Raw genomic sequence first — 21747 nt, forward strand, 5'->3', positions numbered from 1 at the left:
AGTTGCCTCCAAAGGCCACACTAGAAACCGAGGCCAGCTGCCACCAGTTTGGCGCTACTCGGCAAGTGGCACAGGATTCACCAAGGACACGATGGATGTGGCTTGGGTGGGGCCACAAGTTGAAGGAGGCGGAGTTTCAGGGAATCCTCTGGGTGGAGCAATTTCTGTTATCCAGTTTGATGACATCTCAACTATGAGGGTGCTGCATCTGGACCCTGGGAGGCAGGGAGGGCTCAAGAGGAACAATGGATACCTCTGACACTTCTGCCTGGGAAAGAGCCTCACCCCCTGCCCTCACTCGACAACTCGGTGTCTTCCCATAAGTTCGTAGTGTATCATTCCACGCCCCCGCCACCACCACTGTGCAGCCGACCAGGCACTGGTGCTCAGAGCGAGCAGGTCTATCATCGCAAAAGTCTGCTCACAAACACAGCTCCCTTAAGAGGTGTCTGCAGCAGCCGGCTGACACTGTTGTAGCCTCTGTCCCACTCAGCCACTCGGGACCGGGCAGACTTGTGTGTTTGCTCCCTAGTTGTAGTGCTTCTGTTCATTTAGATCTCAGGTGACTTTACTTGCTGTTTGCTCCATGTTTCTGTCACAACTCTGATTTGGTCACAAGAGGGTTGAACAAAGCCTCTATCATCTACACTATTTTTCCCCCTCTGTTGTCTACTGATCATTTTTTGAAGGAATCAGATATGCAAACCAGTTAATAAATAATTAGTGTAAGATAAGTCTTGAGCCTACTTAAAACCAGTTAATCAACATATACTAAGTGCTCTATAATAAAACATAGAAATTTATGCAATTGTCCTCTATTCTGTATGTTATTTCAAACACGAAATTATTGCTTCTTCCAGCACAATGTTCAGTATTTAATAACAGATGCTCAATAAATACTTAATGATCATAACAAAGAATCAAGGAAAATACCTACAGGATAATTTTTCTCATTTCTCTAAAACTAAACACTAGACTTTGTATACAAATGCATCTTTTAACCAAAATTATTTTAAAATTTTAGAAAACAATTCATGGTTGACAGCTTGAGAAATTAAGAGAGCAACAGAATTAGGTACTGAGGTGAACAATCTTACAAATATATATTAAGAAAACAGATTAAAATAGACATCTGAAAATTTGTGATTAACATTTTACATTTTCCCATTTCTATTACTCTCCAGAAACCTTACAAAGACACCTCTCAAAATTTTAACAATATGCTTATAGAGTCTATTTCTGTTGTTGCTACAGACATGCATAGCAGGAGATACTGTTCTTCTATTTGATACTTCATTACAATGTTCAATGCCTTTTTATTTTATAGGTGTTGACCACTAATTCTTGAGTCTAACTGTAATTCCAAAATCAAACTAACTCTGATGCCTGGAATGAAAAACATCTAGAGAAACTAACTTTTGTTTAATACACACTCTGCACAGATGAGGGACAAATTCCCATATGTACCTACAGGACTTCTTAAATAGCATTCCTAATACAAAAGAAGTTATATATACTTTTAATCTCTGACCACAATTCATTCAGGGCAAGGCCCATTAGTTCAGAGTAGAACACCTGAAACTGGCTTTAGCAGCCCTTCTCATCTTCCTAATATAAATTATAGCTCTGAGGCTCAGGTATACTATACATCAACTTGATCCTTCCCAAGGCTCTTTTGCAAAAATTCCATTTTTCTTAACCCTAGTCTCCTTCCTTCTCTTTCTAATCTTTAATATCCTCTTTTTTCCTAATGCCAGACCCAAAGTCATCAATTTGAGAAAAATATATACATAATAAAACCCATATACTAGACTAGGGGAAAATGAATTCATGGTTGCAGAGGATGTGAATCTAGATACCGGTTTCCATTCAGTTCTTATTCAGATTTAATATGAAGTAAAATGTTAGTAACATGCTTGCATACCATGTAACTTGCATGTCCTATTTCTCCTATGAAACATTTCTACCAGTCTTTTGATTCTACCATAGTCTACTGGGCATATTATAAATGCTTTCAAAATTTAATTGAGTGGAATCAGTAAGTTAATTACTACTAATCAAGAATCCTATGTTGTTTCAACTATACATGATGAAAACCTTTCTAATACATTGTTAATATGCTACTGATTTTTTTCCTTCCATTACCTCAGAGTCAGCCTGACCAATTGTCAAAGATAAAGTATGAAGTATGAATCTGAAAACAGACAACCTGGGTCCAAGTCCCAGTTCTGCCACTTACTGTATTCTTAGGCAAATTAATTACTTGACTTCTCTGAGCCCCAACCTATTAACTCTTCATTTGTAAAATGAGGATGATATAAAACTATCTCAGAAAATTATTTTAAGGGTCAATTTATACAATATAAAAAACACCACCTTATAAATTATAAAGCCCTTTAGTTGTGATCAAGTAAATTAAAACATCTTTTTAGAGCCCAGCTCAATTTCCCTAAAAAATTCTTATGGGGGAAGAAAAAATTACTGATATAAGATTTTATTGCCATGTGTTTATTTTCCTAAAAAAAAATTCAGATAAAAAGAAAACTGGTTAAAGTTTACTATAGCCATATGGGTGAACAAAATAAACCACTAAACTACAGCCTTCTCTTTGCACTACTTATAATGGAGAAGCAGTTCAAATGCCCAACAAGAAAGGCTGAGTATATTAATCTGATGTTATAATATTACTATTTTAATTAAAAATATATAAAGGACCAAAACATGGACATATTTATATGAGACACTAAACAGGAAGAGAAAGAAGTCCAAGATAATATTCACTGATGACAATTATGTTAGAAGCATGAATCTTTATCTATACTATATTTTTGCCAATGTCAAACCAAATATAAAAATAGCCATACTGATCACCTAAAATATTCCCATCAGGAAAAGGAATATTTTTCATTATATCAAGTTCATTAAGGAGTAATCTTAATGAAGTCTTTTGAATTTCGTTAGTTTTTATTAAGGCACAATATTTGGCTAAAGGAAAACTAATGAGAGAATAGCTTCAAATTATACAAATAAATTTCACTGAATAGAAACACAAAGCTTTCACTAGTTTCACAAATACACTTATATACTTCATTTGGCTTGTCTCATATATTTTTATATACACGCAGCCCATTATGATTTAATTATAAGATTCGAGATCTCACTATAAGAGCAATGGGGTCTGTGCAATTTATTTTTGTTTACCTTCAAGCATTCTCCACTTTTAGAGTAGAACCAAAGACATGTTATATGTAGGGGGTGACGGTACCTTCAAGCATTTTCCACTTTTAGAGTAGAACCAAAGACATGTTATATGTAGGGGGCGATGGGGAGAAGGCCAATATGGCATGATTGCCTAGACAATTTAGCAATTCAACAATTCTACTTCCAAACTATAAACTTTTGCTAAAACCCTTTCAACAAAAGTTTATTAGGGTCATCTATATACTCAAGTTCAATAAGACAAGCCCAGGCCAAATTTCAGAAATATTCAAGAAATACTACATCAAGATACCTAGATATCCTTAAAGAATAACTTCGTATCTCTTTTATTTTTTAGTTCTTATAATAAAGTTTATAGATGTGCTTCAGGGAGAGAGGAGAGTATCTGTAAATGGTATGTAAAATTCCATGTAGATGTGTGTAGGTATTTGCAATTTCTGACTCAGTGTCCACACCTTCTATCATATTCTCAATGGATTTCATGACCTCAAAAGAGGCTGAGAATTGCTACAATGTATTTCACAGGGTCCACTTTCCAAATCTAAGAGCAGTAATTATATCTCAGTTGATTATTAATTGCTAAGTAAAATAAGGCTTTCCACAAAAAAAATGAAGGCTCATAAGCTTTATGGCTGCATCCATAGAATAAAAGCAGAAGTTTGAACTTAATTACCCTAGGAAAGATACTGCTTGTCAGTATACAATCCACTCTATAGTATTAGAAAAAATTAACATCTCCTTACCAAAAAGCCAAGATTTGCCTCCAACAACCTAGACTACTTAGGTCATATAAACTATCTTTTTTCAATAATCATTTGCACTGTCTATATTTTTCTGCAATAATTAAAAGGTGTATACAATTTTTCACCTATTTTACTACCTTAGTTATCAAGACACAAAATAGCCTATTAACTATCTGCTTACGAAAGTCCTAGCTTTCAGTACTTCGAAATAAAAATCATTGTAAGATATCAAAGGAAACAGCATTATCTACCTAAAGAAAAATAAAGTCGTTCTTTTCCTAGTTAGTCTATGTTAACTCTATAAGAAGCATTTGCCATAAGCTATCTAAAATAAGCAGGGCTTTAAGGAATGATGTTCCGAAACCAAAATTGACATAACTTTTAAATGCGAAACCTATGCTTCCCACAAAAAGAAAAAACTAAAATTTGATGTTCACATTTAAGATTCTGAAATTACACTTATGTTAAAAGCCAAAGTCAATGAAAAATCAAAGAAAGTCCAGTTAAGCTACGAATCGAGGCCAAACATATTCAAGGTTGTTCAGTTTCTGCTTCTTGAATATTTTCTGCTTAAGGTATCCATTTTCTCCATAGAAACTGACAGAAAAATCCCTTTGAAATGTTTTATAAATTAAATTCCAGTGTTCCTGCTATGCGGACTGAATATTTCATTTGATTATTTTAGGAAAAGACTAGCCTCATTCATAAGCTACGTCTAAACCTAAAAGGGGAAATGTTTCTTCTCAGAACCTTAAAAAAAAAAAGATGAGCAAAAAAGTTCATGAAAGAACACTGCTGCCACGTCTTTTCCCCTCCCCCACTCACGTAGTGGCTACTTCATCCCTTTAGAGTGCATTCCAAGGGAAAGTCCAAGAGCCACAGCTCTCGGAGAAACCAGAAACAGTTAAGTTGAAATTGGCAAGCCTCTTTGGCCTTTTAGATCAATTCCTAAAAGGAGATCTAGCTTCTTTTCCATCCCTTTCTTAAAGCAAACAGTGCAAAAATTCCAGAGTCTTCTCCACTCTATCCGGAACGTATGTTTAGTGTGTAAAAACCGAATTGTATTTAATACATTCAATTATTTAAGAAAACAGTCTCGTATTTATGGTACCATTCTCCCCCTTAAGACGTAGATAGATCTGAGGGCCATTCACGTACTCCAACTCAAAAGTTCTCACACAACCACGAAATTCGTTTTACTGACGTGGGCTTTAAAAGCAGCAAACTGCTGAGAGAAAGTGGGGGGAGGGAGAGAAGCTCATGTGCCTTTAAAAAAATTTATGTGGAAGAGGGAAGGAAGAAGACTATCTTGCCCAGTGACTGGGTGATCTGACAGCCGAGTTCCTCAACCAAACAGCCCGAAACTCGCCGCCCGAGGCTATATCTAGCAGCTCAAGCAGCACCGCTGCGCGCAACAGTTGAGTTAAGCCTGAACTTCTCTAGGTAGGTCCACTTCCCAGACCTGACGACTTTCGATAAGGTAAAACTGCCTAGAGAGCTTCAGCTGAGCTTTAAAATCCTCTCTCCATTACCATATACTAACCATCCGCTCCGCGGAAGCCAAAAACCCACACCCCGCACTCACGTTCCCGTCAGCTGTGCAGGTATTGCGTGAGAGGAGCTCGGAAAAATCAACAGGGTGATTCCTCCCCGAGAAGGAATATTCAAGAAAGTCCTAGTCCCTAGGGCGGGGACTAAGGCTGCCGCAGCCCCAACAGCTGGGGGCGCCCACCACGGAGGAGGTGAGAAGGGGAGCATGGAGAGGGGCAGAGGGGCCTGTGGAGCCTGGGGTCAGGCGGCGCAGGGTGAGGGGCCGAGAGTCTAAAGAAGACACCGAGACTGCGGTGGTAAACTGGAGAACCCCCGCCCCCAAGCCATCCCACCACAGGGGGCAAGCACCGGACACCAGAGCCGTCCGAAAAGAACCATGGCTGCCCAAGGGCCTCAGCCTCAGTCCCCAAGATCGGGGAAGCGTCTCACCTGGGAACTGGGACGGGAGCGCGCGCTTCGGTCCTCCGTTGCCTGCACACGGGCAGGTTACCTACTCCCTTCCCTCAGCCCGCTGGCGGCGCAACTGGGCAGCAGAGGGAGCCAGTCAGCCCTTTTATAACCTCTAGGCCGCGACGGCAACGCCGGGTAGGAGGCGACTGCAGACCTCGCTACGTGAGCTCGATCACACCAGCGCCCGCCGACTGCGCAGGCGCAGGCTCGGGCCTCCCTCCTGTCCCACCCCCCGCCCACACCCGCGGCCCACACCCGTACGCCCCACGAGCTGGTGGAGTCCAAGGCGGGAGGAGGGGCTGGCAGGCGGGCCTGGGATGTGATGCGCCTGCGCCGTAGTTACCTCAGATTTGCCCAGCTCCTATTTATCTATCAGGTTTTTTAGCGCCTTAGTTTCAGGGTCAGCCTCAGGCGTGAGCGGTGAAGCCACCAACAATGAAATGTGTTAAGTATGAGACGAGAAGTATGGTAGCGTAGAAAATAAAGCAGAAAAGAAGGCTCTGGTGAAAAATAAGTGCGTCCTGTCTTGGTATCTCAGCTGTCTTGACCCTGAGACTTGCGTTACTAACTTTTCCCGCTCTACTCGACTGTCGTGCTAATCTCGCTTTATCTCCTACCCTTTTACTTTATCAGTAGGTAATGGACTCTGTGCTCCAGAGACAGATTTTTCTGGGTTCAATTCTTGGCCCAGTCCCATATAACAGTTGGGCATTAACCTCTTTATATCGATTTCCTCATCTATAAAATGGTAATACCAGTATGCACCTGGGGATTACTGTGAAAATTAAACGAGATAATGTATGTAAAGCAGTAGCCAAATCTAGCACATAGAAAGGACTTGGTAAATATTAGATTGTGCTGTTGTAGTAAGACACCCAGTTGTTTTTGGTCTTAGTCTAACATTTGCCTTAGTCATTATATTCCTAAAAGAAGAAAGCCTTACTATCAGGGAGCATACAATGAAGGAGATACTCTTCTCTTTTTCAGTGAAAGGGAAGAATGACTTTTCTAAGATTTGTTATTCATCGAAAATGTTTTCACAAGTTTTCCATGTATGCTAAAAAGCACAGTAATAACATTTGACTTTTACCTAGGAGATGGAGCTGATAGCACAGATATAGAAATAGAGGGTACTTTGGGAGCCCTAGGCAACCAGAAAGTAGATACAGTAGTCCCTCCTTAGCTAGGGTTTCGCTTTTCTGTGATTTCGGTGGTTTCAGTTACCTGTGGTCAACTGTAGTCTGAAAATATTAAATGGAAAATTTCAGAAATAAACAATAAACAAGTTATAAGTTTAAAATTGCATGCCTCTAGATGGTGTGATGAAATCTCATGCCATCCTGCCCAAGTCCAGGTCATGAAACATCCCTTTGTGTATATATCCATGCTGTATATGCTCCCTGCCTGTTAGTTACTCTGGGTTATCAGATCCACTGTCACAGTATCACAGTGCTTGTGTTTAAGTAAGCTTTTTTTTACTTCATGACCCCAAAGTGCAAGAGTAGTGATGCTGGAAATCCAGATATGCCAAAAAGAAGCCATAAAGTGCTGCCTTTAAGTGAAAAGGTGAAAGTTCTTGACTTAATAAGGAAAGAAGAAAAATCACATTTTGAGGTTGCTAAGATCTGTGGTAAGAGTGAATCTTCTATCTATGAAATTATGAAAAATGAAAAACAAATTAATGCTAATTTTGCTGTTGCACCTTGAACTACAAAAGTTAAGGCCATAGTGTGTGACAGGTGCTTAGTTAAAATGAAAAAGGCATTAAATTTGTGGATGGAAGACATGAGCAGAAAACATTGTTTCAATTAACAGCAACATAATGCAGCAGAAAGCATTGAGCTTATATGAAGTCTTCAGCAAGGGATCCCCTGAAATGAGTGACCATATTAATATAACTTTTATTACAGTATATTGTTATAATCATTCTATTTTATTATTAGTTATTATGTTAATCTCTTACTGTACCTAATTTATAAATTGAACTTTATCACAGGTATGTATGTATTGGAAAAAACATAGACTACAGAGGGTATGGCACTATCTGTGTTTTCAGGTATCCACTGAGGATCTTCTAACATATTCTTTGTTGATAAGTGGTGACTACTGTATAGTGATATCTAAATCAGCAATTCCCAAAGTGTGGTTGGGGGTCCACAGGATCAAAATTATTTTATACGAAGACTTTATTTGCCTTTTTCACTCTAATGAAAGTACAATGGGGTTTTCCAGAGTTTACATGTCCTGTGCAACAGATTGAATGAAGAAGCAGATATGAGAATCTTCTATTAGGCCAGACGTTAAAGAGATTTGCAGAAATGTAAAATAATGCCTCCCTTTTCACTAAATTCTTTTTGCTTTGGAAAATATTTTTCATTTAAAAATGTTATGTATGTTAACATGTAACATTTATTATTGTTTTTGAATGAAGTAATAAAAAATATTTTACATGTTTGATTTATCTCCTGATACAGTAAATGTTGATAGATATGATCCATATAAAAGCCTTTTGGAATACTCAATACTTTTTAAGAGTGTGAAATGATCATGAGTCTAAACTTCATGGTCCAAACAAATAGCAGGGAGCCAGCCTTTTGACACAAGAGGCAAAGATCTGCTAGAAAAACCTTTGCCGCAAATGGAGCTGTAATCAATTTATTCACTCACGCTATATAAGAGCTGACTGTGAAAACTGACAATTTACACTATAAATAAAATAGCTCCAAACCTTGAGGCAGGTTTACCATGAAGCTAAGAAAGCTTCAGCTTCAGAAGACTTCATCTGCACTAGCCCTTTCCAAGGCCCTGGAAGAGGCCCTGGCACTATGTTCACACAATCATATGCTTTTGTAAAATTTGTAAAAGTAAAAATTTTAACTGCCATCTTTAGATTGCTAATTCTTTCCTCACTGATTTCCCCTCTGTCACTCTTCCCCTTGTCTAGTGGTTTTGGAGTGACTAGCAGGCATTTAAAAATTTTAGCTGAAGGGAAGTTGAGTTAGAACACATTTGGTATGAGTTTAGTGGGATGTATTATTTGTAATTTACAGGCACTTCCATGTAAAGTTAAGACATTGCCAGCTGTCCCAGTGTAGGAGTGGAATCCAAGAATATTCCTACCACTCATTGTGCCCACCCACCTAGCACTGTAAAACAAAGATGCAGGGCCAGACGTTTTATAGGTATTTAAATGTGTCCTATGTTCTAGCATCAAAAATACATGGATAGTGGAGGAGAAGCAAAGTTGAAATGGTAGGGAGCCTGAAGCTAATCTATAGGAAATTCTTCCAGTTATTGGTTGTGTAAAGTTTTAAAGATTTAGTTCTTATCAATGCTTAGCCAATAAAAGGAAGTATTTTTTGTCAGAATATAATGAAGATATACGCAGTAAACTAGGATGTCATCAGTTCAAAGAAAACTAATGTGCCTTGAACCCTTTAAAGTCACATATTAAATAGCCTTATTTGAGATTTTCTAAAATATGACAACGATCTTAAAAATTTACACGTCATATCAATAATGAGTTGTGAAGCTGAGAGAAACTTCTAACCTATCCCTATTAATATCATTTGGTTGCCCAAAAAGGACACTTCATATCAAATCTACATATGACTTCTCAACCTGATCATCCCTGCTTGGTTATAGTGAAGATGAGAGATACCTTGGAGAATAGAAAATGATATGACTCTCCTTCTAAATGGTCAAACATTAGAGCAGAACTGCTCTAACTTTAATACCGCAAACCTCCAATAAATCTCTTCTTGTATCTGAAAAAGTTGAACGTGTTCATCAATTAGTGAATGTTTCTTGAAAAAAGTATTATAAGTCCTATATTCTTAAGGGAAAAAAAAAACTATTAAGTAGCTATGGCAACAACTAATGAGCAAAAGTGATTTTAAACTCAATTAATAGATCAATGGCTACTAAACCTTGTGAACAATCCTCTGAAAAACCAACCAATTAGTGACAGCCTTCCACTTTTTAAAGTTACCCAAACAGCAAAAGCCTTGTTGGAATGAACACATCTCTGAAAATCAGCCAATTGTCAACAGTCTCTCCACCAAAGTAATCATGTTTTGACAGTTGATATCAACTCACTCCCATCTTTGAAAGTCAGCCAATCTCTGAACTCTACCTTTCATAAAATACTATATAAGATCAGCAAAGAGACTGTGTCAAATAAATAGTGCTTCTACATATAGAAAATAACATAACTAGCTTTTTATTTCACATTATGAATGATGGCTTCTTCCTTTGACATTGAGCACCTGCATGCTTAACAAAAAGAAAAGCCAAAATAGAAGACGTAGACTGTTATTGAAGGTGGTTTTAACCGAATTGCATTCAGACATATGAAACAATTAAAAATCATTTGAGAGAGTGGAGAAGTATTGAACCGTGAAGAGTATAAAATATTGCATACCTTTTCTTAAGAGGAGAATGAATAAAGTTGAATTTGGTAATAGTGGGTAGATTTTTTAGCTGGGAATTAAGATGATGGAAGCAATATTTTAGAAATTTTTGCTATGTGAATTAGAGGAGAAGGAAAGTAGAGCCTAAGCTGGTAATCCAAGATTCATGAAATATATATTTATTGGAACACCTACCTACTGTGTCCAAGACACTGCCTACAGGGCTGTGGAAGATCAAACTTTAATTAGTCTCTGCTCTGAAGGGGTTTATAATCTTGTTGGATAGAGTTAAAACCTGCACTGTGGCAATGGGAATTCATTCATCCAAGAAATATTTGCATACCTATATGAGCCAGACTATGCTAAGAGCTGGGTTTATGATTCTTGCTGTCATAGAATTTAACGTCCTTTAAAGGAAACTAACAATACACTGAGTAAATAAATCAATAAATGTTGATAACTGTAATAAAGGAAAATAACAAAATGCTATGGAAAAGAATAATAGAAAGGACATAATTTAGATTGATAATCTAGGGAAAGTGCCGCTGAAGAAGTGACATATAAACTGAAACTTGAGTTATCCAGGTGAAATGTGTGAATAAATTCTAAAGAAAGAAAATAACATGTGTGAGGACCATGTGGCAGGAAAAAGCTTGGTGCATTTGAGAAGCTAAAAAAAATTCAGTGTGATTGTAATGCTAAGTAAGCAAGGGAGCAACTGGTATGATAGGTATGCAAAGGCTAGATTGTGCAGGGGCTGGTTAGTGCTGTGACAAGTACATTGGGTAGGCATTGAAGTATTTTAAACAGTGGAGTAACAGTATGTAATTTAACTTTAACGAAGGAAAAGTGCAATATAAGAATATGAGTTTTCTTACGAACGACATATCATTGGTCATAGGACCATTCCTTGGCACTGAGGCTGATAGGGACTTCTCCTTAATCATGAGCAGGGACATGAAGGTCAAGAAATGAGGGATTCTAGAATGTAGCTGAAACTGAAAACCATTCCAGTCACTAACATCCTGTCACTGTGGCACTAAGGAAAGTGGCTGCAGTGGGGTAGCCAGACCACCTACATCATGTGGCCTCAATAGGGATGCTCCCTGTGGCAGGCAGAATCATAGCCCCTGAAAGATAGCCACATCCTAATCCCTGAAACCTGTGAGTATATTACCTTACATAGTAAAACAACTTTGCGGATGTAATTAAATTAAGGACTGTTACATGGGGAGATTAGCCTGAATCCTCTAAATTGGGCCAGTCTGATTAAATGAGTACTTTCAAGCTGAGAACCTATCCTGGCTATGATCAGAGAAAGAGAACTAAGGATGGAGGCAAAGTCAGATATTTACTACATTGCTGATTTGAAGATGGAGATGGCATGAAGGAATGGAGATGGCATGAAGGAATATGGGAGGCCTCTAGAAACTGGAAAAGGCAAGGAAACAGATTTTCCCTTAGAGCTCCCAAAAAGGAAGGTACCCTTGCCAATACTTTTGATTTTCGCTCAGTGAGACCAATGTCAGAGTTCTGAGCTGTAAGATAATAAATTTGCATTGTTTAAGCCACCAAGTTTGCGGTAATTTGACATAGTAGCAGTAAAAAAATAATACTTGTGTGACCATGACTGAAACAATGGCGGAAAACAATGACATTTCTGAAGGGTCTCAGTAAATTTCCTAATGTTCTCTCCTAGAGGTGAATGTAGTAATTAGGACCGACCCCTTACAGCAGATAAGCATTCTTGATATCATGGGAATTATCTGAGGAAGAGGACTCCAGAGAGAAAGACCTCTCAATAAGCAGGACAGAAGTATTAAAACCTTTAATTTTAATATTAAAAGGTATATGACCTCATGTTGTATCCTCAGCTGGTAAATAAAAATTGCACCATGGTTTCTAGCTTGGAAAACTGGCAGAAGAGTAGTATCGACAACCAAATAAAGAAGTTGGGAAAATGAGTCAAATGTATAGAGAAGCTGAAGAATCTGAATCTAATTGGATGTGAAATGACAGGGGTTATCATAGGCTTCAAATTTACTCTAACAACGAATAATCAGTTTGTCAATATTAAGTGGATTTCCATATTCCGACAAAACTTATATAAAAGCTAAAATTCTGACTTTATATTTACCTACAATTCTAATTTAAAATTAATCCATGATTTCTTTGGATTTAATTCTGCTCAACTTGAGTCAACTACAGTTAACTGGTTGATATATGTTCTTCTGTTGTTCGTTGGCAAGGCAAGGCAAGGCTACTTCCCTATTGCATTTGTGTTGTTCACCAAATATGTCTAGGGCTTTTCTCTTCCGAGACAGAAAAGCCTGCTCTTCTCCACCTTCTTTGAAATGACATATAGCCAACTAATTTGCTTTGGCCAATGAAGGTGACATGTTTGAAAATCAGAATGTTTCAGCATGTGTCCCTTCCCACTGTTGTTGTTACCATGGAAGACCCATATCAAGATAAAGCCTCTACGATTCTAGGTCTCTGGGTTTCTACAATGAACAGTACCCCAAACTCTCCACTGCCTTGACAATCTCCTCTGGATATGTAGCTTAAGTAAAAAAATAAACTTTTATTATGCCAACTTATAAAAACTTAGGTTTGTTTATAACTGCAGCATCGCCTAATCTATATATCAATTTATATACTACCTAAACAAAAAAGTCAAACTTTTCCTTTATGAAACCTATTACCAGAACTGTATTTGTTGATTATATTTTGTACCTGGAATGGACACTGTGGATTGTCTACCTAGTATTCATTCTCCCGTTCTCCAACCTTAGTAAGACTTTCCAAATTGCCTAGCCTTTCAGTTTAGATATGACTTCTGCTTCTTTTTAGGATGTAGAAAATTACAAAGAATTTTGCTCCTAATTTACAATAAGAAAAAAAGCCAGATAATCTACAAAATCATATGATTTCTTGAGCATATCAGATAGCTGCAGTTGAAAGACAAGTAATGCAAGTTCCAAGGAGATGTGGAACACACAGTTTAGATCATTAGCAGACTAAGAAGAAAACTCAGCAAAAAATTTAACAAAATGTTTAAAGCTAACTGTAGGTTGGGATGTCAGTTGGGAGCCTCATACACAAGGGGAGATTGCACTCTTAAATTCTTCCCACGAGTTTAGTGGTACTCAGAGGAAAGATTAGGGGCAGAGCAGAAGACCATAGAGAACTCCTGAATAGTGCAGGCATAAGGGAGAGAGTTGGCAGCTGCTAGGATTTGGACATAAAGCCTCACCCTACCCTTTTTCCTCCTGCTCTTTTAACCAGTGAAGCAAAACCCCTAAGCCACTAGAGAAGGGAAAGCAAATCCTCTGGCTCCCAGGGCACAGGTAAGGATCTCTTGTAAATGAGGGAAATATAAAGGAAAAGGCTTCTATCCTTAGAGTCTCTCTTAGAAAACCCTTTTGGACCCTGGATCCTATGCTGATGGCAAGCTGAGGTCCACTACTGCTAAGGGAGGAGCATTAAACTCTTGCCCAAGACAAACTGTAAATAAAAGCCTGAGATGGCTGCCACAGCATGGAGAGACTGAAAAAGTCCCACTTCCCAAGGCCCAGGCACACAGGGCCTGCCTAAGATTGGACCAGGATAATAGAGAATCCCCATCACAAACCCAGTCTAATGCTGAGTGTGGAGAGAGAACTCCTCTGTGGCTTAAGAATGTAGGGACAATTGAAAGCCAAGGGGGAAGTAGGAACACTGAGCAAGATTCTCTCGAACCCCAACTTCCACACTAAGCACAAAGAAACAGTGCCTTCCTGCTAAAGAAATTTGAAGTATATGATATAATGAAGGTAACTATAGCAACAATAAAGCCCCAGCCCAACCCAACTTCTAATTAGATTGATCCACCCAACCCTACCCCCACATAACAACCTGACAGAAGTGTGTTCATTGCCAGGTGTAGACACTACTTACAGAAAATAGCACTGTTCTACACACGATGTTTAGCATTCATTAGAAAACCATGAGACATACAAAGCAAAACAAAAAATCCATCGTCAAGAGATAAAGTAGTCTCCAACCACTATGCTGTACACCCGAAACTGATATAAATATTAAATGCCAACTCTAATTGAAAAATAAAAATTGAAAAAAAAGAAAATTAAAAAAGAGAGAGATATAAAGTAGTCAACAGAATGGAGTCAGAGATGATCCAGATATTGGAATTATCAGATAAGGACTTCAAACTAACTAGTGGGAAAAAAGTGAACAACATGCATAAACAAATGAGAAATTTTGGTGGAGAGATGAAAATTTTAAGAGTCAAATTAAAACACTAGCGGGGGGAAATTCCATGATATTCAGAGATGAATATTTCTTTTGATGGACTCATCAGTGTATTCAACACAGCTGAGAAAAGAAGATCAAATCATCCAAACCAATATACAGAGAAAAAGAAATGTAAAACAAATAGAACATCCAAAAGCTGTGTAATAATATCAAATAATCCTACATATGTGTAGTTGGAATCCCAGAAGGAGGGAGAGAAAATGGAGTTTTAGAAATATGTTCAGAGATAATGACAGAAAACATTCCAAAAATTAAAAATTCATCAAACTGCAGATCCAATAAATTTACCTTACTCCCAAATCAGGGGAGGCCCCTCGGCCCGACAAGCCTGATTCACAACACTTATGTGACAGCCTATCTTGCCACAGTGCTTGGTTTAGGGATGGGCACTTAACCCAGGCCCTAAAAAATTCATGACATTTCTTTGATCTCAGGAATTATTTGGATAGGGGCTCAGAAAGTGGAAATTGTAGCCTAAATTGATCCATATAAAGTGAAGACCAATACTTTTATTCATGGCTAAAGGTAGACATACTCTGTGGATAGAAACAAGAAAGTAAATAACCCTAAGATCTTCTGGTAGCCATTTTCCTACCATAATAGAGGCCAACTTGAAAACAAAGCCAGCGTATGAAATAGAACAGAGCTAAGAGAAACTGAGTAATATCTTAATCCAATGGTATCGGAGGCCTGATCAACAGTTGAATGTTTTAGCTATGCGAGCTAATAAATTCCCTTATTATTTAAGCAAATTAGAGTTTTCTCAAATTTTAGTTGCAAGTTACTGAACACATCTGAACTGATATAGTACCTGAGCTCTAGTCATTTTAGAATGGGCTCCAACTCAGCTCTTAACTGTTCTCTTGTTTTAAAACAAATTTCTAATTCCCAAAGGAAATGTACTTGTTTTCCAAAAGGAAAACAATGGTGCCAGGAGAATACTACATTTACCAAGCAACTGTTGTAATAAGAAAGCCTATTTTAGTTATTCATTTATTCATTCATTCGAATATTTATTGAGCACCTATAATATGCCAAGCATTGTATCAGGCATTGGAAATATATTGGTGAATAAGACACAGTTACTTATTAATTTTGGTTGTAAACAATTCATAAATAGTATGACAGCTATTTATGAATTGTTCAGCTCTTTCAGACTATTTAGTTCTCTATTTTCTGGTATCTTGCCTTAGCAATGTATCACTCTTTGAATGTAAATAGCTTGACTCCTAAGTATCAAATATTTTCAAGTGCTATAGCTTGCAGGAGAATATCCAACAGCTCTTCTGTCAAGCATAGGAAATGTTTACAAATATAAAAAATATTTTTACTAAAAACAATGTTATATTTCAGAAGAATGTTTCTGTTTATAAACAAATAGCATTTGACTTGGCTGTCTGAAAGATTTGTAGAGCTTGGCCAGTCTGTGCATTCTTCCATCCAAATGAACTTGCCAAGAGCTCAAACAAACCAGGCGAGAATGCCAGAAATCTCAACTTTACTTAGTGAAGCAAGACTCAAGAGTTTAGGACCTGGAATTCATTCAGTCATAGAATTATAGTATTTGGTGGGAAGAAATATTTTGGTCAGGAAGAAGCATTGGTAGAATCAGTGAGCCCAGATTCTAGTCCACAATTAACAGTAAAGCAGGGTGTCCCTAAGTGAATTGCTTTAATTTTTATGATAAATTTTGTCATTCTCCAAATTTAAAAAAAAAAAATTCATATTGAGAATCAATTGAGATACTTGTTTTTAAAGTTCTTGGAAAAGTATGAAGTACTTACTATGTTTATATGAGTAATCATCATTGGATGCTGTATAGTATAGAATTGTGTGAGGTTTTCTTTTGTTGTTTTTTAATCATAGAGCCAGAGTTGATGAGTTTTAACATCTGTTTCAATAACTTTGGGAAAAACTATGAAATGAAATTATTAGTCTTAACCTTAATGAATACGGGTGTAAAGAGAAGGATGCTTACTTACAGCAGCCATAATTAATTAGTCTATGGTTAATGTTAATTTGTAAGTCAACCCTGAATTTAAAGAACACTGTTTCAAATTCTATATCAATTTAAGGAATATTTTTAATAGAACTACTGTGCTAGATTGGTTGCACTAATAGTCCCGATTTTTCTCTACTTCCTGTATCCACCCCAGTGTAGTAAAAAAAATTTACCTTGCCCAAAATGAAGTGTGGCTTTTGCCCTCAGTTTCTGGGAGGTAATCTCATGCCTGATAGATGTGATTTTATTTGCCAGGGAGCCATGAGTCACACTGGATAGTCTAATAATGTGATTTAGGGTGGGTGTTGACCACACCCAATAGACTAAGAGCAGGGGTTGGTCACACCAGAAAGACTAACAGTGTGATTTAGGGTAGGGGCTTTGGATGATGGATCCTCAGTAAAAACTCTGGACATCAGTACTCAGGTGAGTTTCTCTGGCTGGCAACATCCTATATGTATTGTCATACATTGATACTGGGACAGTAATGCATCCTGGCTATGGGGAGAGAACAACAGAAGCTCCACATTTAGTATTTCCCTAGACTTCATCTATGTATTCCCCTTGGCTGATTTTAATCTGTATGCTTTCCCTGTAATAAGCCATAACCATGAGTATAATAGCTTTCAGTGAGTTACATGAGTCCTCCTATTAAGAGTGGTTTGGGGAACCCCTTGAACTTGCAGTTGGTATCAGAAATGAAGGTTATCTCTGGTGGAGACTGTTCCCTCTAACTTTGCAGTCAGCCTAAACCCCTCACAACACCCTTTGCCATGTAACCTTGTAAAACCTTCCCATTTTAACTCTGGGCCTGATCATCTGCTATCTTTGACTGTGATGCAAGCAGAGACTTGCATATTTGCACTTGTGCTTTTTCCCTTTGTCATCATCATCAAAAGAATGTGCACATGCTAGCTTACTAGAAAATGAGAGACACGTGGCACAGAGCCTGCTCACCTCCATCATTCCAGCCAAGACCATTTTAGATAATCCAACAGTGTACCACTCTGAGATATATAAATGAGCCTGATCAAGAGCAGCAGAATCATCTAGCCAATCACTCCAGGTATGTGAGTAATAAACCCTGGTATGTCTCTGTGATTTTGTGGTTGTTTATGAAGCATTATTGTGACAATAGATAACAGATAACAGCTACCACCTAAGCTTCCATTGTAATGGAGGAATGAGGAGAGTATGGATAATGTAAATCAGGGGAAAATCTCCAGATTCTTTTCATCCAACATTGAAAACTTAATGATCATGTATTTTTATAATCCTTACATTATAAAATATTAGAAATTTGGGAATATCTCCAACTGAGGCCTTGAGCAGTAAAATAATCACCAGATTAGGTAACAGAAAAAAATTACATTTGCTCTGGGAATATAACTACACACAGTATATGCTTTCTCTAATACTCATAATCCCTCTGGATATCGGGGTATGGATGAAATTATACAAGACACTGAGAAATGAAAGTTAGCTATCGTTATAACCCATTATTGAAAGCCTTTTGCCAAACTTTTTACTGATAATTAAACTGACAATTTTATATCTTTTTCTTTTTTATCTTCTGCCAAATTTCTGATGGAATTACTAGTGACTACAATGAAATGGCCCATGGGTAATCATTTTTTTAAAAAGTAGAGAAGAGGAAAAGCAAATAATTCAATTACTAGGACACAGAAATCATACTCATTCTAGTGACTGCAGTATACTAACAAAATCATGTATTAAAATTAATTTTGACCTTGGAATACCCTGATTGTTCTGTTTCATCTTGTCTTCCAGCTAAGTACGGCCTTTAGTCTTGGTTCTATTCACTGCTGTGTGTTAGGTATTATTCCATGTTTGAGAAGATGGAGAAGGAACCCAGTTGTACTTGCTCTTAAAGAGAAGCATAAGGAACTCCCAGTGTTTATGGTACCACTGACTATGCAATCAGACAGGGCTCTTTGCCTGTGGCTTATTATTTAATGGGCCCTCATGTAAACCCCTCCCCAACTCTGTCTACTAAGATCTGTTTCTTGTTCCACGTAAAGTGAGTCAATATCCAACAATAAGCCTGCTTTCAGAATAAACTTGTAATTTCTCTCCAAGTTTGCTCAGGTATGCCCTACATCCTAATGACCATTCCTGTAATTGGTCAAAGGCAGAGTAAATGGGCTGTTGTCTCACATGCGTGCATTCTCATGTACGCATACATATACACACACAACATACACACATGTGCTGCATTATTAATTTTTTATGGCAGAAACAATATGTTATTCACCATTGAATCCCCAATTCTAGCATGATGCATGCCACATGATAGGCTTGCAGTATCTGTTCAATAAATTAATAAACACATATCTTTAAATACATTATTACTTTCACCAACTAAAGCTAGGCTGGGATTCAATGATTTGAGGGTCAATTTGTATCCTTAAAAGAGTATACAGTATTGATTTGTAACATGATTAGCACATGCCATTGCTTTGAACTTAAGCATGTCTGAGGAAAGACAATTTTTACCTGGACCTAAAAAACTATGAGGATTATAGTTATTTATACCATATTTGTTATATTTATTAACCATGCATTATAACTGTTTAACACAGTTCATGATTTGGTTAAATATTTTTAACAGCTTTACTCAGCTGTAATTCAAATAATATACCACTTACCCATTAAAGTGTGCAATTCAATATTCTTTAGTAGGTTCACAGAATTATGCAATCATCACCACAACCAATTATACATTTTCATCACTTAAAAAAAACAAAATGAACATTTTATATAAATACAATATGTGATCTTTGCGAATTAATTCTTTCACTTAGCATAATGTTTTCATGCTTCATCTATGTTGTAGCACATATCAGTACTTCATTCTTTTATATTGCCAAATAAAATACTATTGTATGAATGCACCATATTTTGTGTGTCCATTCATCAGTTGATGGACATTTGAATTGTTTCTACTTTTTGGCTATCTTGAATGATGCTGCTCTGAAAATTTGTGTACAAGTTTTTATGTGGACATGTTTTCATTTCTCTTGGAGAGATATATATATAGATACAGATGCAGGAGTAGAATTGCTGGGTCATTTGGTAAATCTATGTTTAACTTTTTGAGGAACTGCCAAACCGTTTTCCAAAGCAGCTACACCATTTACAATCCCACAGGCAGTATATGAGGATTCCATTTTCTCCACATCCTCACTACTCTTTGTCATTATCTGCCTTTCTGATGTGGCCGTCCTAGTGGGTATGAAGTGATATCTCATTGTGATTTTGATTCGCATTTCTTTGATGGCTAATAATGATGTTGAGCATCTTTTCATGTACTTATTGGTCATTTTTCTATCTTCTTTGGAAAAAGTCTATGCAGATCCTTTGCTCATTTTAAAATTATTTATCTTTTTATTACTGACTCATAAGTGTTCTTTCTATTTCTAAATACAAATCCCTTATCAAATACATGGTAATAATTTTTCCCATTCTGTGGATTGTCTTTTCAAGTTCTTGATGCTATTGTTGGTAGCACAAAACTTTTTTGATTTTGCTAAAGTCCAATTTTTTCTTTTATTACTTGTGCAAAAAAAGGTAACTGGGATTTTGACCAGGATGAACTAATTTGTAGATCAATTTAGGGAATATTGTCCTCTTCGTGATATTATTTTAATTTATGAACATGAGATTATTTCTATCATTCCAATATTTTCCAATATTTATGTTCAGTTCCCCTGCCCCACACACTCAGTCAGAGATAAAACTCAGGTTTATAGTACATTATGGTAGTCGAGGCTATAGGTTCTGTCTGGAGTCAGACAGGCTTGGGTTAAAATCCCAGTATGGACTAGCTGTGTAATATGGACAAATTATTTTACTTTTCTAAGCCTCTGTTTTCTCATCTGTAAAGTGAAAATAATAATACATATCTTGTAGGATGTAAGGATTAATGATCAATATGTGGTACACTTTGCATAGTGCCTAGAACACAGTAAATGCTCAGTTAATCTTAGCTGTCTTAATCTATTTGGGCTGCTATAACAATCCTACAGATTGAGTGGCTTATAAACAATAGAAATTCACAGTTCTGGAAGCTGGAAGTCCAAGATCATGGTGCCAGCATGGTTGGGTTTCAGTGAAGGCCCTCTCTCAGGTTGCGGACTATAGACTTCCCCCTGTATTCTCACTTGGAAAAGGGCCAAAGGAGCTGTCTCAGGCTTCTTTTATAAGGACATTAATCTCATTAACCAGGGCTCAGCCCACATGACCTAATCACCCTACCCCAAAGGCCTCACCTCCTTACAGTATTATACTGGGCATTAGGATATCAATATATGAATTTTGGGAGGATGCAAACATTCAGACTATACCACTATTTTTTTTTTATTATTATAGCACTTAACACTTAGTTGCTCAAAAATATAGTTATTTTGATTTTAAAAAATTATTAGAGCACAACTTTCTCTAAGCATGCTTCCCCATCTGTTTGGAATTCATTGGCTTTATATCTTGTTTCCCTCAAACTTTTTCTGCCTTCCTTAAAGATTGTCAAAGCATGCTTCTGTCATACTTCCCAGAATCCTTCTAGAGACAGACTTTGATAAAAAGCTTAAGTGCTAATGGAGAGGTTCCCCCCTGCCACCAAAAAAAACCGACTGGTCAACTAATCAGAGCAATTATTACTCTTCCTTTCTGTATAACCTAGGTATATCTTAACAATGACATTCAGGTTTTAATAACTCTTTTCTCCTACAGTCTTATCTCCACATCCGGAGTGATTTTTTTAAAATGTAAGTCAAATCATCTCACTTTCCTGTTCGAACTCTTCTGTAACATCCTATCCCTCTCAGAGTAAAAACCAAAAGCATTACAATGGCTCTGTAAGAATTCTAAGACTTGTAAAGCTCTACATAATCTGGTGTTGGCTACTTTTTGAACTCCTCTTTAACAGTCATGCTTTGTCCCTAGCCTTTCCTCAAACCTGCCAGGCACATTTCTGCCCCAGGGCCTTTGCATTTGCTGATTTTTCTGCCTACAAATCTCTTTCCATAGATATCCA

General features: G+C 37.3%; 1 protein-coding gene across 2 annotated transcripts in view; it reads right to left on the reverse strand.

The window, feature by feature from the left end:
- The window catches only part of P4HA1 (prolyl 4-hydroxylase subunit alpha 1), a 69392-nt gene extending 63248 nt beyond the window's left edge, over positions 1-6144 (reverse strand). For both annotated transcript variants that reach the window (XM_011355216.2, XM_011355217.2), the window contains exon 1: positions 5943-6144. The gene's annotated coding sequence lies outside the window, so the exon portion shown is untranslated. The remainder of the gene's footprint in view (positions 1-5942) is intronic.
- Between the last annotated feature and the right edge of the window lie 15603 nt (positions 6145-21747).

This window comes from Pteropus vampyrus, unplaced genomic scaffold (genome assembly GCF_000151845.1).
Source record: "Pteropus vampyrus isolate Shadow unplaced genomic scaffold, Pvam_2.0 Scaffold20, whole genome shotgun sequence".
Lineage (NCBI taxonomy): Eukaryota > Metazoa > Chordata > Mammalia > Chiroptera > Pteropodidae > Pteropus > Pteropus vampyrus.